The sequence below is a fragment of the Ovis canadensis genome, chromosome 3, assembly GCF_042477335.2.
Source record: "Ovis canadensis isolate MfBH-ARS-UI-01 breed Bighorn chromosome 3, ARS-UI_OviCan_v2, whole genome shotgun sequence".
Classification (NCBI taxonomy): Eukaryota; Metazoa; Chordata; class Mammalia; order Artiodactyla; family Bovidae; genus Ovis; species Ovis canadensis.
This window is the reverse complement of record NC_091247.1, coordinates 141,737,363-141,753,540: the sequence shown is the minus strand read 5'-3', so window position 1 is coordinate 141,753,540 and position 16,178 is coordinate 141,737,363. Positions and strand designations below refer to the sequence as shown.

The 16,178-nt window shown below is 38.0% G+C and overlaps 1 protein-coding gene across 1 annotated transcript in view; it reads right to left on the bottom strand.

The window, feature by feature from the left end:
- Positions 1 to 16,178, bottom strand: part of FAM186A (family with sequence similarity 186 member A) — a 140,214-nt gene that overhangs the window by 2,426 nt on the left and 121,610 nt on the right. The window lies entirely within an intron of this gene.

The following is a 16,178-nucleotide window of genomic DNA, read 5'->3' as shown; positions in this document are numbered from 1 at the left end:
CCACCAATGCAAGAGCTGGAGGAGATGTGGATTTGATCCCTGGGTAGGGTAGATCCCTTGGAGAAGGAAATGGCAACCCACTCCAGTATTCTTTCTGGGATAATCCCATGGACAAGCACCTAAGACTGATCTCTGTATTTGGAGGGATTTTTATGAGTCAGTTGTTAAGCATAACCACTATTAAAAGTCAAATTATATAAACTAACAAGTATGTTAAGAGGTAATAAATGCTGAAAATGTCACTTTTCTTTACTTCACTTTACTAATAACTCTAAACATTGTCTACTGTATCTGTAGGATGGAAACATACAGCATTGTATGTGTTTCTTCCCAACTATTCATGTTTGTGTGTTTGTCACACTTGTAGCATGAAATTGGCTACAATAGGAGTATTTACACATGGAAATTGGCAAATACTACAAACAAGGACTTGGTTTCTTGTTGTATTCATTTTGTAGACCAACTGTAGGCAATTTTTTCTGTAAAGAGCTTATTAGTAAATAAGGCCTTCCAGTACATATGATCTTTGTCACAACTAGTCAACTTTTACACTAAAAGTGGGCATAATTATGTTCTGATAGTGCTTTATTTACAAAAACAAACAGTAGGCTAATGGAGAAAATATTAATACTTAACAGTGTATCAAATCTGTGGCCTTGACATTTTGAGTAGCACAAAAAGTTTAAGTATTTTTCCAGTATTCAAAAGTTATTATCCAGTTCCATAAAGAAGTTGCTTATGTCATTGATATATGAATGAAGCTCCCAACAGTGAAGTTCACTATTTTTCTTTTGTCTTACTACTGAGTAAAACAAAAAAGGTCAGTTTTCATTCCAATCCCAAAGAAAGGCAATGCCAAAGAATGCTCAAACTACTGCACAATTGCACTCATCTCACATCCTGGCAAAGTGATGCTCAAAATTCTCCAAGCCAGGCGTCAACAGTACAAGAGCCATGAACTTCCAGATGTTCAAGCTGGTTTTAGAAAAGGCATAGGAACCAGAGATCAAATCGCCAACATCCACTGGATCGTTGAAAAAGCCAGGGAGTTTCAGAAAAACATCTACGTCTGCTTTATTGATTACGCCAAAGCCCTTGACTGTGTGGATCACAATAAACTGTGGAAAATTCCTAATGAGATGGGTATATCAGACCACCTGACCTGCCTCCTGGGAAATCTGTATGCAGGTCAAGAAGCAACAGTTAGAACCAAACATGGAGCAGCAGACTGGTTCAAAATAGGGAAAGGAGTACATCAAGGCTGTATATTGTCACCCTGCTTATTTAACTTCTATGCGGAGTACATCATGAGAAATACTGGGCTGGAGGAAGCACAAGCTGGAATCAAGATTGCTGGGAGAAATATCAATAACCTCAGATATGCAGATGACACCACCCTTGTGACAGAAAACGAAGAAGTACTAAAGAGCCTCTTGATGAAAGTGAAAGAGCAGAGTGAAAAAGTTGGCTTAAAGCTCAACGTTCAGAAAACTAAGATCATGGCATCTGGTCCCATCACTTCATGGAAAATAGATGGGGAAACAGTGAGAGACTTTATTTTCTTGGGTTCCAAAATCACTGCAGATGGTGACTGCAGCCATGAAATTAAAAGATGCTTGCTCCTTGGAAGAAAAGTTATGACCAACCTAGACAGCATATTAAAAAGCAGAGACATTACTTTGCCAACAAAGGTCCGTCTAGTCAAAGCTATGGTTTTTCCAGTAGTCATGTATGGATGTGAGAGTTGGACTTTAAAGAAAGCTAAGCCCTGAAGAATTGATGCTTTTGAACTGTGGTGTTGGAGAAGACTCTTGAGAGTCCCTTAGACAGCAAGGAGATCCAACTAGTCAATCCTAAAGGAAATCAGTCCTGAATATTCATTGGAAAGACTGATGCTGAAGCTGAAACTCCAATACTTTGGCCACTTGATGTGAAAAACTGACTCATTTGAAAAGACCCTGATGCTGGGAAAGATTGAAGGCAGGAGGAGAAGGGGATGACAGAGGATGAGATGGTTGGATGGCATCAACCATTCAGTGGATATGAGTTTGAGTAAACTCCGGGAGTTGGCAATGGACAGGGAGGCCTGGCGTGCTGCAGTCCATGGGGTTGCAAAGAGTCAGACATGACTGAGTGACTGAACTGAACTGAAACCAAAAATGTCAGTCAGCATCCATGTCTGAACTACACTTCTTTGGCAGTGACGTGAGCATCTTGTTTGCTGAATCAAATTATAATTAAGCATTTATTCATAGTCTGATTATTGTGAGATATTGGAAAAAGAATGAAAACTGATAGTAGATAGTCAAGAAATAGCAAGTCACACTGAAATTACAAGTATAGACATAGTATTTTAGTTTAAAATTCATGCCAAAGACTCCATTAAAAAAGTACTAGAACTAATAAATATGTTCAGTAAAGTTACAGGCTACAAAATCAACACACAAAGTCTATTGCAGTTCTGTACACTGGCAATGGAATATCAGAAAGATAAATGAAGAAAATAATCCCATTTACAACTGCATCAAAAAGAATAAAATACTTAGGAATAAATTTAATCAAGGAAGTGGAAAACCTATATATTGAAAACTATAAAACATTAATGAAAGAAATGGAAGAAGACACAGATAAATGGAAACATTCTGGGCTCGTGGATTGGAAGAATCAATATTCTTAAAATGTCCATACAATCCAAAGCAATCTAGAGATTCAGTTCGATCCTTATCAAATTCCCAATGGCATTTTTCAAAGGAATGGAAGTACTCCTAAAGTTTGAATTGAACCACACCAAAACAAAAACAAGCAAACAAACAAAAGAAAAACCCACAACTGAATAGCCAAAGTAATCTTGAGAAACAAGAACAAAGCTGGAGACATCACACTCCCTGACTTTATATTATAAATCTTTTATAATTAAAACAATATGGCATTGGCCTAAAAATAGACGTGGATCAATGGAACAGAATAAAGAACCCAGAAATAAACCCATGCATATATGATCAATTAACTTATGACAAAGGTACCAGTAATATGTAATGGGGAAAGGATTATCTCTTTAGTAAATGGTGTTGAGGAAACTGTCTTACACTGTAAACAAAAATTAATTCAAAGACATTAAAGACTTGAATGTAAAACCTGAAGCCATAAAACTCCCAGAAGAAAAAACACAGACAGTAAGCTCCTTGACATAGGTCTGTTGATTTTTTTAATCTGACACCAAAAGCAAAAGCCACAAAATCAAAAACAAATAGAACTACATCATACTAAAAAGCTTCTACACAACTAAGGAGACCATCAACAAAATGAAAAGGCAACTTACTGAATGGGAGATAATATATATCTAATAATGAAGTAATACCCAAAATGTATTTAAAAAATTCATACAACTCAATAGCAAATAAAGGTCAGTTAAAAATAGCTTGAAGCTTTGAATACACACTTTTCAACAGAAGACATACAGAAGGTAAACAGGTTCATAAAAAGATGCACAGCATTAATCATTCAGTTCAGTTCAGTCACTCAGTCATGTCCGACTCTTTGCGACCCCATGAATCACAGCACACCAGGCCTCCCTGTCCATCACCATCTCCCAGAGTTCATTCAAACTCACGTCCATTGAGTCAGTGATGCCATCCAGCCATCTCATCCTCTGTCGTCCCCTTCTCCTCCTGCCCCCAACCCCTCCCATCATCAGAGTCTTTTCCAATGAGTCAACTCTTCGCATGAGGTGGCCAAAGTACTGGAGTTTCAGCTTTAGCATCATTCCTTTCAAGAACACCCAGGACCAATCTCTGGGAAGTCCAAATTGAAACCATGATGAGATATCACCTCACATGTGGTAGAATGTCTATATCAAAAAAACAAGAAATAACAAGTGCTGGTGAGATGTGGAGAAAAGGGAACACTTGTGAACTGTTAGTGGAAGTGTTGAGAGTCACTTGGACTGCAAGGAGATCCAACCAGTCAGTCCTAAAGGAGATCAGTCCTGAACATTCATTGGAAAGACTGATGCTGAAGTTGAACGGCCAGTTCTTTGGCCACCTGATGCGAAGAACTGACTCATTGGAAAAGACCCTGATGCTGGGAAAGATTGAAGGCAGGAGAAGGGGACGACAGAAGATGAGATGGTTGGATGGCATCACCGACTCGATGGACATGAGTTTGAGCAAGCTCTGGGAGTTGGTGATGGACAGGGAAGCCTTGTGCTGCAGTCCATGGGGTCACAAAGAGTTGGACACGACTGAGCAACTGAACTGAACTGAAGTTAATGCCTCCACTGTAGAAAATAGTACAGAGATTTCTCAAAAAGTTAAAAATGATACTGCTTTATGATACAACAATGCCACTTTGGGGTATTTATCCAAAGAAAATGAAAACACAAGAATAGCAGTTGTTGCTCAGTCACTAAGTCCTGTCTGACTCTTTGCAACCCCCTGGACTATAGCACACCAGTCTCCTCTGTCTTCCACTATCTCCTGGAGTTTGCTCAAATTCATGTCCATTGAGTCGATGATGCTATCTAACCATCTCATCCTCTGTCACTCCCTTCTCCTTTTGCCTTCAATCTTTCCCAGCATCAGCGTCTTTTCCAATGAGTTAGCTCTTCACATCAGATGGCCAGAGTACTGAAGCTTCAGCTTCATCAGTCCTTCCAATGAATATTCAGTGTTAAATTCCTTTAGGATTGACTGGTTTGATCTCCTTGCAGTCAAAGAAGATTCAAGAGTCTTACCCAACACCAGAGTTCTAAAGCATCAATTCTTCCATGCTCAGCATTTCCTAAGGTCCAACTCTCACATCTGAACGTGACTACTAGAAAAACCATAGCTTTGACTAGACAGACCTTTGTCAGCAAAGAGATGTCTCTGCTCTGTAATATACTGTCTAGGTTTGTCATACCTTTCCTTCTAAGAAGCAAACATCTTTTAATTTTGTGGCTGCTGTCACCATCTTCAGTGATTTTGGAGCCCAAGAAAATAAAGTCTGTCACTGCTTCCACTTTTTTCCCCATCTATTTACCATGAAGTGATGGGACCTGATGCCATGATCTTAGTTTTTTGAATATTGAGTTTCAAACCAGCTTTTTCACTCTCCTCTTTCACTTTCATCAAGAGGCTCTTTAGTTCCTCTTCACTTTCTGCCATTAGAGTGATAACATCTGCATATTGGAGGTTGTTGATATTTCTTTTGGCAATCTTGATTGCAGCTTGTGATTCATCCAGCCCAGCATTTCCCATGATGTAACTTATATGCAAAATAAGTTAAATAAGCAGGGTGACAATATACAGCCTTGTTGTAGTGCTCTTTCCCAGTTTTGAACTGATCAGTTGTTCCATATCGGGTTCTGTTGCTTCTTGACTTGTGTTCAGATTTCTCGGGAGACAGATAAGGTAGCCTGGTATTCCCATCTCCTTAAGAATTTTCCAGTTTGTTGTGGTCCACACAGTCAAAGGCTTTCGCATAGTCAGTGAAGCAGAAGTAGATGTTTTTCTGGAATTCCTTTGCTTTTTCTATAATCCAACCAATGTTGGCAATTTGATCTCTGATTCCTCTGCCTTTCTTAAACCCAACTTGTGTATCTGGAAGTTCTCGGTTCACATACGGCTGAAGCCTAGCTTGAAGGATTTTGAGCATAACCTTATTTGGCTCAGATGGTAAAGAATCTGCCTGCAGTACAGGAGACCAGAGTTCAATCCCTGGGTTGGGAAGACCCCCTGGAGAAAGAAATGCCAGTATTCTTGCCTGGAGAATCCCATGGACAGAGGAGCCTGGCAGACTATGGTCCATGGGGTTGCAAAGAGCTAGACACAATGAAACAACTAATACTTACTTACTAGTATGTGAAATGAGGAAAATCGTAGGGTAATTTGAACATTCTTTGGCATTGCCTTCTTTGGGATTGGAATGAAAATTGACCTTTTCCAGCCCTGTGGCCACTGCTGTTTTCCAAATTTGCTCCCATTAGATTTGTTTGTAGTAATGCTTCCTAAGGCCCACTTGACTTCACATTCCAGGATGTCTGGTGAGTGACCAGACATGGTTATCCAGATCATTAAGACCATTTTTGTATAGTTCTTCTGTATATTCTTGCCACCTCTTGTTAATTTCTTCTGTTTATATTAGGTCTTTACCATTTCTGTCCTTCATTGTGCCCATCCTTTATTCCATATTGCCAAAGAAATTATATGAAGATACTTAAAAATATTATAGAAGGGAATGCCAAATAAGTGCAATAATTGATCAGACATCTACACTTTTGTAGAAAACACCTTGTGATTTATCTCCAGTGCACAGCTGAATCAATTTCTGTATTGGTAATGGTATGTGTTGCTTTAAAAGAATTTACGTCAGCCACAACAGAGTGTATTTCTAATACATTATTGTCCTAACTTTAGATGATTGTAGCTTTGATAATATTTAAAACAAACTTAACTGCATTTTATTTTAATAGTGCTTGTACAATAGTGGGAAGGAAATCTTGAGTAGTCACAGATTTGTTAGAAAATTTTCCTGAAATCATTATTTGGCACTGTCATCACTTGCAATTCAGTATCTGAAATAAAATAAGTCAATCATTTAAAAATACTCTAGATAAAATATATTCTATTTATCAACATTATAATAAAAAGAAAATTGATTGGAGGGAGACTTCCTTGGTGGTTCAGTGCAGGGGGCCCAAGTTCAATCCCTGATTAGAGAGCTGAGTCCAACATGTCCCAGCTAGGAGTTTGCATGTTGCAACTAAAGATCCTGTCTGTTGCAACAAAGATGGAAAATCCTGCATGCTGCAGCTAAGACCTTGCACAGCCAAGTAAATATAAATATATATACATATAAAGAAAGACAGGGGGTATGTGTTTGGTTGGTTCACTGAAAGGACAGATAGACAGGAGAACTATACAAAAAAGATCTTCACGACCCAGATAATCATGATGTGATCACCAACCTAGATCCAGACATTCTGCAATGCAAAGTCAAGTGGGCCTTAGGAAGCATTACTATGAACAAAGCTAGTGTTGGTGATGAGCTATTTCAAATCCTGAAAGATGCTGCTGTAAAAGTGCTGCACTCAATATGCCAGCAAACTTGGAAAACTCAGCAGTGGCCACCGGACTGGAAAAGGGCAGCTTTCATTCCAGTCCCAAAGAAAGGTAATGCCAAAGAATGCTCAAACTACCACAAAACTGCACTCATCTCACACGCTGGTAAAGTAATGCTCACAATTCTCCAAGCCAGGCTTCAGCAATATGTGAACTGTGAACTTCCAGATGTTCAAGCTGGTTTTAGAAAGGCAGAGGAACCAGAGATCAAATTGCCAACATCAGCTGGATCATCGAAAAAGCAAGAGAGTTCCAGAAAATCATCTAATGTTTTATTGACTATGCCAAAGCCTTTGACTGTGTGGATCACAACAAACTGTGGAAAATTCTGAAAGAGATGGGAATACCAGACCACCTGACCTGCCTCCTGAGAAATCTGTATGCAGATCAAGAAGCAACAGTTAGAACCAAACATGGAACAACACACTGGTTCCAAATTGGGAAAGGAGTACGTCAAGGCTGTATATTGTCACCCTGCTTATTTAACTTCTATGCAGAGTACATCATGAGAAACGCTGGGCTGGAAGAAGTATGAGCTGGAATCAAGATTGCCGGGAGAAATATCAATAACCTCAGATAGGCAGATGACACCACCCTTATGGCAGAAAGTGAAGAAGAACTAAAGAGCCTCTTGATGAAAGTGAAAGAGGAGAGTGAAAAAGTTGGCTTAAAGCTCAACATTCAGAAGACTAAGATCATGGCATCTGGTCCCGTCACTTCATGGAAAATAGATGGGGAAACAGTGAGAGACTTTATTTTCTTGGGTTCCAAAATCACTGCAGATGGTGACTGCAGCCATGAAATTAAAAGATGCTTGCTCCTTGGAAGAAAAGTTATGACCAACCTAGACAGCATATTAAAAAGCAGAGACATTACTTTGCCAACAAAGGTCCGTCTAGTCAAAGCTATGGTTTTTCCAGTAGTCATGTGTGGATGTGAGAGTTGGACTATGAAGAAAGCTAAGCACTGAAGAATTGATGCTTTTGAACTGTGGTGTTGGAGAAGACTCTTTTTTTTTTCTTTTTTTTTTAAATTTATTTATTTTTTTAATTTTAAAATCTTTAATTCTTACATGCGTTCCCAAACATGACCCCCCCCTCCCACCTCCCTCCCCACAACATCTCTCTGGGTCATCCCCATGCACCAGCCCCAAGCATGCTGCATCCTGCGTCAGACATGGACTGGCGATTCAATTCTTACATGATAGTATACATGTTAGAATTCCCATTCTCCCAAATCATCCCACCCTCTCCCTCTCCCTCTGAGTCCAAAAGTCCGTTATACACATCTGTGTCTTTTTTCCTGTCTTGCATACAAGGTCGTCATTGCCATCTTCCTAAATTCCATATATATGTGTTAGTATACTGTATTGGTGTTTTTCTTTCTGGCTTACTTCACTCTGTATAATTGGCTCCAGTTTCATCCATCTCATCAGAACTGATTCAAATGAATTCTTTTTAACGGCTGAGTAATACTCCATTGTGTATATGTACCACTGCTTTCTTATCCATTCATCTGCTGATGGACATCTAGGTTGTTTCCATGTCCTGGCTATTATAAACAGTGCTGCGATGAACATTGGGGTACATGTGTCTCTTTCAATTCTGGTTTCCTCGGTGTGTATGCCCAGCAGTGGGATTGCTGGGTCATAAGGTAGTTCTATTTGCAATTTTTTAAGGAATCTCCACACTGTTCTCCATAGTGGCTGTACTAGTTTGCATTCCCACCAACAGTGTAGGAGGGTTCCCTTTTCTCCACACCCTCTCCAGCATTTATTGCTTGCAGATTTTTGGATCGCAGCCATTCTGACTTGTGTGAAGTGGTACCTCATTGTGGTTTTGATTTGCATTTCTCTGATAATGAGTGATGTTGAGCATCTTTTCATGTGTTTGTTAGCCATCCGTATGTCTTCTTTGGAGAAATGTCTATTTAGTTCTTTGGCCCATTTTTTGATTGGGTCGTTTATTTTTCTGGAGTTGAGCTGCATAAGTTGCTTGTATATTTTTGAGATTAGTTGTTTGTCAGTTGCTTCATTTGCTATTATTTTCTCCCATTCAGAAGGCTGTCTTTTCACCTTGCTTATAGTTTCCTTTGTTGTGCAGAAGCTTTTAATTTTAATTAGATCCCATTTGTTTATTTTTGCTTTTATTTCTGGAGAAGACTCTTGAGAGTCCCTTGGACAGCAAGGAGATCCAACCAGTCAATCCTAAAGGAAATCAGTCCTGAATATTCATTGGAAGGACCAATGCTAAATGCAACTCACTCCTAAGCAATCCCACTTCTAAGTATTTACCCTAGAGAAATAAAAACCAATGTCAATATGGACTGGTATTTCACTTATATGTAAACATTCATAGCAGTTTTATTCATAATAGGTCCCAACTAGAAATAACTCAAATATCCAATAACTAGTGAATCAATAAACTGTGATATATCCATACAATGCAATATACTACGTAGTTTTAAAAAGGAATGAACTACTGAGAGAACATGGATAATATCAAAAGCATTATGTTAAGTGAAAGAAGCCAGAGACACAAAAGACTAAAAGACTATGAACTTTTACATAAAATTCTAGTAAAGTCAAATTGCTATGACATGCATTTTCCTGGTGGTCCAGTGGCTAAGACTTTGCATTCCCAATGCAGGAGGACTGAGTTCAATTCCTGGTCAGGAAACTAGATGCCACATACCACAACTAAGGGTTCCCATGCTGTAATGAAGATCCTGCGTGCCCCAACTAAGACCTGGCACAGCCAAATAATAAATATTTTTAAAAAAATTGCAAAGACAGAAAACAGATCAGCGGTTGCCTGGAGCAGGGGTAAGAGACTGTGGGGGAGACTGAATACAAAGGGTAATAGAAATATCTGGATGGTCATGGTGGTTACACTGCTGTACAAATTTGTCAAAACCACATTGAAATGTATACTTAAAACTGATGAATTTTAATGTATGTAAAACATAACCTCAATAAGGCTCATTTTTAAAAAATGGTCCTCTTCATAAGAATCAGAGATTTGGGTTAGACATAAGAGATTTCTGATTATGCAACATTATTAAAGATTTCCTTTCCTTGACAATTTTTAAGAACGAAGAAGAAAAGGCCAATGATTGAACTAGAATAGATTTCTTAAAGGCAAAGAGTAAATGATACACTTATCTATATATTATATATGACATATATATTATCTATTATCTAGCAAATATTTATCTGATTCTAAAAGTATTTAGCAGAGAAGGCAATGGCAACCCACTCCAGTACTCTTGCCTGGAAAATCCCATGGATGGAGGAGCCTGGTAGGCTGCAGTCCTTTTAGATAAGAACCACAATATTTCTTAAGTTTTCATCCTTCTTTTAAAAGTTAGGAAAAAAAAACTCCAAGAGTTTAATTTTTTCATATATGGTTATCAGAATGATTCCTTATGGGCCTACCCAAAAAGGCAAATTTAAATAATATTTTAATATAAATATACAAAGCTTTTAGTTTCAATTAAATCATAGTGTATCATATGACTACAAACTTTTTACATTGTTTATTAAAAAATTTCCCCTGATTTTTCTCTATATCTAATTTGAAATAATAGTTACTCCTGGAAAATAACATGTAACATATTAAGACCTCTGAGGTGTCTTACTCTATACATTCTCCTAAGGTAATCTCATCCTTTTCAGGGTCCTTTGTTACCATCTGTAAGCTGATGATTTTTTACCTATATAGCTCAGAAATAAAATTCAAGGTTTTCTGAGGCTTTTTACATAATTGGAAAATTAAGAAATTAAGAAAGATAAGTTCACACAATTTAAGAAAATTGATATAGCTCTTTAAACATAGAATTCTTAGGGTTTGTCTCAGAGCCATGAAAGGAGCCTTTGCAAGAGACCTGAAGATTAGCTTCATCAGCTTCACAGCAAATCCGCCTCTGCTATAGCTATATCTTATGAATAGATTTCCCTTAGCAACTACGGAGCTATCCTCCAGCTGCCTACTACATCTCTCTCCTTTTAAGTCCCCATGTGCACAGTTGAACTTGGTTTTTGCTTTCTACTCTCCCACCATCACCATCAGGACTTGCTAGTTTTCCTGGATTCTCCAGATCAGGAAATAGCACCGACATTCATCCAGTTTCACAGGTTATCTCCATACTCCAGCAAATCGTCAAGCCTCGACAATTCATCTTCCAAATAATTTGACATTCACAGCTCTCCAATTCATCTTTTCTCAAACTCTAGTCCTAACCGAGTTAAGGTCATCAACTTCTCTTACCTAGACTAGTCCAACAGTCACCTAGTGTGTCTCCTAGCCTCCAGTTTTGCCACCTTCTAAACTGTTCTTCATGTTGCACGGGTTATCTTTCCCGATATTCACCCAATCATATCATTCCCTGGCCTCAAACACTATACTGTACAAACTTCAGTATGTGTAAGAACTTACTTGCCATTGTTTAAAAAAACATAGATCTGAGGACTTTACCCCAGTAATTTTGATTCAATAGGTTTGGAGTAGAATATAGGAGTAGGCATTTTCAGTAAGATTTCTAAGTGATTCTCATGTAGGTAATCCATGATTTAAGGCACAACGTTTATTGGCTCCCCAGTTCTCCTACTGCTGCTGCTGCTGCTAAGTCGCGTCAGTTGTGTCCGACTCTGTATGACCCCATAGACAGCAGCCCAACAGGCTCCTCTGTCCCTGGGATTCTCCAGGCAAGAACACTGGAGTGGGTTGCCATTTCCTTCTTCTACAGTAGACTTCAAATTCCTTAATGTGTCTTTCAATACCTGGTAAAACCTGGCCCCTGCTTACCTTTCTGGTTTTATCGTTGACTACTACCTCCTATCCTCTAGGTTTAAGCTCTCTTGAAAATTTCCCCATTTTTAAAGAAAGCATAGCCCAACTACACTTTGTTCAGTTCAGTTCAGTTCAGTCACTCAGTCATGTCTGATTCTTTGCGACCCCATGAGCTGGAGCTCGCCAGGGTTCCCTGTCCATCGCCAGCTCATGGAGCCTACACAAACTCATGTCTATTGCATCGGTGATGCCATCCAACCATCTCATCCTCTGTTGTCCCCTTCTCCTCCTGCCTTCAATCTTTCCCAGAATTAGGGTCTTTTCCAATGAGTCAGCTCTTCACATCAGGTGCCCAAAGTACTGGAGTTTCAGCTTTAGCATCAGTCCTTCCAATGAATGTTCAGGACGGATTTCCTTTAGGATTGACTGGTTGGATCTCCTTGCTGTCCAAGGGACTCTCAAGAGTCTTCTCCAACATCACAGTTCAAAAGCATCAATTCTTCATCACTCAGCTTTCTTTATAGTCCAACTCTTTCATCCATACATGACTACTGGAAAAACCATAGCTTTGACTAGACGGACCTTTGTTGGCAAAGTAATGTCTCTGCTTTTTAATAGGCTGTCTAGGTTGGTCATAACTTTTCTTCCAAGGAGTAAGAGTCTTTTAATTTCATGGCTGCAATCACCATCTGTAGTGATTTTGGAGCTCAGAAAAATAAAGTCAGCCACTGTTTCCACTGTTTCCCCATCTATTTCCCATGAAGTGATGGGACCAGATGCGATGATCTTAGTTTTCTGAATATTGAGCTTTAAGCCAACTTTTTCACTCTCCTCTTTCACTTTCATCAAGAGGCTCTTTAGTTCTTCTTCACTTTCTGCCATAAGGGTGGTGTCATCTGCATATCTGAGGTTATTGATATTTCTCCCAGCAATCTCGATTTCAGCTTGTGCTTCCTCCAGCCCAGAGTTTCTCATGATGTACTCTGCATAGAAGTTAAATAAGCAGGGTGACAATATACAGGCTTGATGTACTCCTTTACCTATTTGGAACCAGTCTGTTGTTCCATGTCCAGTTCCAATGGTTGCTTCCTGACCTGTATACAGGTTTCTCAAGAGGCAGGTCAGGTGGTCTGGTAGTCTCATCTCTTTCAGAATTTCCCATAGTTTATTGTGATCCACACAGTCACAGTCTAAAGCAGAAACAGATGTTTTTCTGGAACTCTCTTTTTTGATGATCCAGCAGATGTTGGCAATTTGATCTCTGGTTCCTCTATTTTCTAAAACCAGCTTGAACATCTGGAAGTTCACAGTTCACATATTGCTGAAGCCTGGCTTGGAGAATTTTGAGCATTACTTTACTAGCATGTGAGATGAGTGCAATTGTGCAGTAGTTTGAGCATTCTTTGGCATTTCCTTTCTTTAGGATTGGAATGAAAACTGATGGACACTTGGTTCTTGTAAATAATGCTGCTATGAATGTTAGAATGTAATTTAAAAAAAAAAAAAATATACCCAGGAGTGGAATTTCTGGGTCATATGGTAGTTCTATTTCTAATTTTTTGAGGAACTTCTATCCTGTTTTCCGCAGTGGTGTACCAGTTTACATTCCTACCAGCAGTATTCAAGTGTTCATTTTTCTCCAGATCACCAATATTTGTTATTTATGATCTTTTTGATAATAGCTATTCTGATAGGTGTGGGGTGATATCTCATTGTGGCTTTGATTTGTTGTTTCTCTGATGATTAGTAATGCTGAGCATTTTTTCATACACTGTTGGTCATCTGTATATCTTCTTTGGAAAAATGTCTATTCAGGTCTCCTGCCCTTTTTTAAAAATTTATTAATTTTTTTGATGTTGAATTGTATAAGCTGTTTATATATTTTGGATATTATCCCCTTATGAGTCATATAATTTGCAAATATTTTCTCCCATTCAGTACATTGTTTTATTGATGGTTTTCTTTGATGTGCAAAAGTTTTTAAGTTTAATTAGGTCGCATTTATTCCCATTTATTTTGTTCTTGTTTCGCTTGCTTTAGGTCACAGATCCCCCCCAAAAAAAATATTGCTGTGATTTCTGCCAAAAAGTGTTCTGCCTATGTTTTCTGCTAGGAGTTTTATGATTCCTGGTCTTGCATTTAGGTCTTTAATTCATTTTGAGTTTATTTTTGTATATGATTTGAGAAAAAGTTCTAATTTTATTGTTTTGCATTTAGCTGTCCAGTTTTTCGAGCATCACCTATTGAAGAAACTGTTTTTTCTCCATTGTATATTCTCAGACAAGGAAAAGAAATAAAAAGAATCTAAACTGGAAAGGAGAAAGTAAAACTGTCACTATTTGCAGAAGACATGATACTATACACAGAAAATCCTAATGATGCCACCAAAAAATTACTGGAGCTCACCAATGAATATGGTGAAGTTGCAGAATACAAAATTAATATACAAAAATCTGTTGCATTTTTATACAGTGACAGTAACTCTCGGATAAATTAAGAAAACAATTCCATTTGTAATTGCATTAAAAAAGAATAAAAACCTAGGAATAAACCTACCTAAAGTGGTAAAAGAGCTGCACTCATAAAGCTATGCTGATGAAAAAAACTGAGGATGACACAAACGGATGGAAAGATATACCGTGCTCAGGGATTGAAAGAATTAATACTGTTAAAATACCCATATTACTCAAGGCAATTTACAGTGGCTTTTTTCACAGAACTTGAACAAATAATTTAAAAATTTGTTTGGAGACAAAAAAGACTCATAATAGTCAAAACAGTCTTGACAAATAAGTACAGAGCTAGAGGTATCACATTCCCTGGCTTCAGACTATACTACAGAAACCAGAAGTTTTAAGTTTTGATGAAGTGCAGTTTATCAATTCTTTTCTTTTACAGCTTTGTGGTTTTTTGAATTCTGTCTAAGAAATGTTTGTCTAACCCAAGGTTTCAAAGATTTTTGTCCATGTTTTGTAGTTCTAGAAATTTTATAGTTTCATCTCTTACCTATTGTTTTATGATTCATTTCAGGTTAATTTTTTGGTATACAGTGTGAAGTAAAGGTAAAGGTTTCTCCATGTAGATATTTAGATATTCCAGCATCATTTGTTGAAAAGGTTATCCTTTCCTCCATTGAATTACACTGGTCCTTTTTTTTTAAATTTAAATGAATATATTTGTGTTGGTCTATTTTTGGACATTCTATTCTATTTAACTATATGTCTATGATAATCTTTTAGTAATGAAAATAATTGCTGGTGGAAACCATTCTGAAGTTATTCTTGGATATTATGAGACAGGGTTGAATTCTATACGTGTGAAAAATTTGCATTCTTCCCAGACACCTAGTACTCTAAGTGAAAACGTATATGTATACTTAACATATTTTTCCATAAACGAATATACATTTATGTAAAAGAAGTAATTAGGCATTTTTTTGTTTGCTTAGAGCTTACTTTTCCCAGAGTATAAAAAGAGAGTAAAATAAATTCTTGTCATGTGGAAATCTTTACAATAACCAAAACTATATTCTATTAAGGAAAAATGAAAAAATATAGAAAAGTTGAAAGAATAAAGCAGAATAAATCTGCTCTTTGGGAATAACAGCAGCATCAGTTCAGTTCACTTCAGTCGCTCAGTTGTGTCTGACTCTTTGCGACCCCATGGACTGCAGCGCGTCAGGCTTCTCTGTCCATCACCAACTCCCTGAGCCTACTCAAACTCATGTCCGTTGCGTCGGTAATGCCATCCAACCATCTCATCCTCTGTCATACCCTTCTCCCGCCTTCAGTCTTTCTCAGCATTAGGGTCTTTTTCAATGAGTCAGTTCTTGTCATCAGATGGCCAAAGTATTGGAGTTTCAGCTTCAGCATCAGTCTTTCCAATGAATATTCAGAACTGATTTCCTTTAGGATTGACTGGTTGGATCTCCTTGTAATCTAAGGTATTCTCAAGATCTTCTCCAACACCACAGTTCAAAAGCATCAATTCTTCAACACTCAGCTTTCTTTATAGTCCAACTCTTACATCCATACATGACTACTGGAAAAACCATAGCTTTGACTAGACGGACCTTTGTTGGCAAAGTAATCTCTCTGCTTTTTAATATGCTGTCTAGGTTGGTCACAGATTTTCTTCCAAGGAGCAAGCATCTTTTAATTTCATGGCTGCAGCCACCATCTGCAGTGATTTTGGAGCCCATAAAAATAAAGTCTGTCACTGTTTCCATTGCTCCCCATCTATTTGTCATGAAGTGATGGGACCAGATGCCACGATCTTAGTTTTCTGA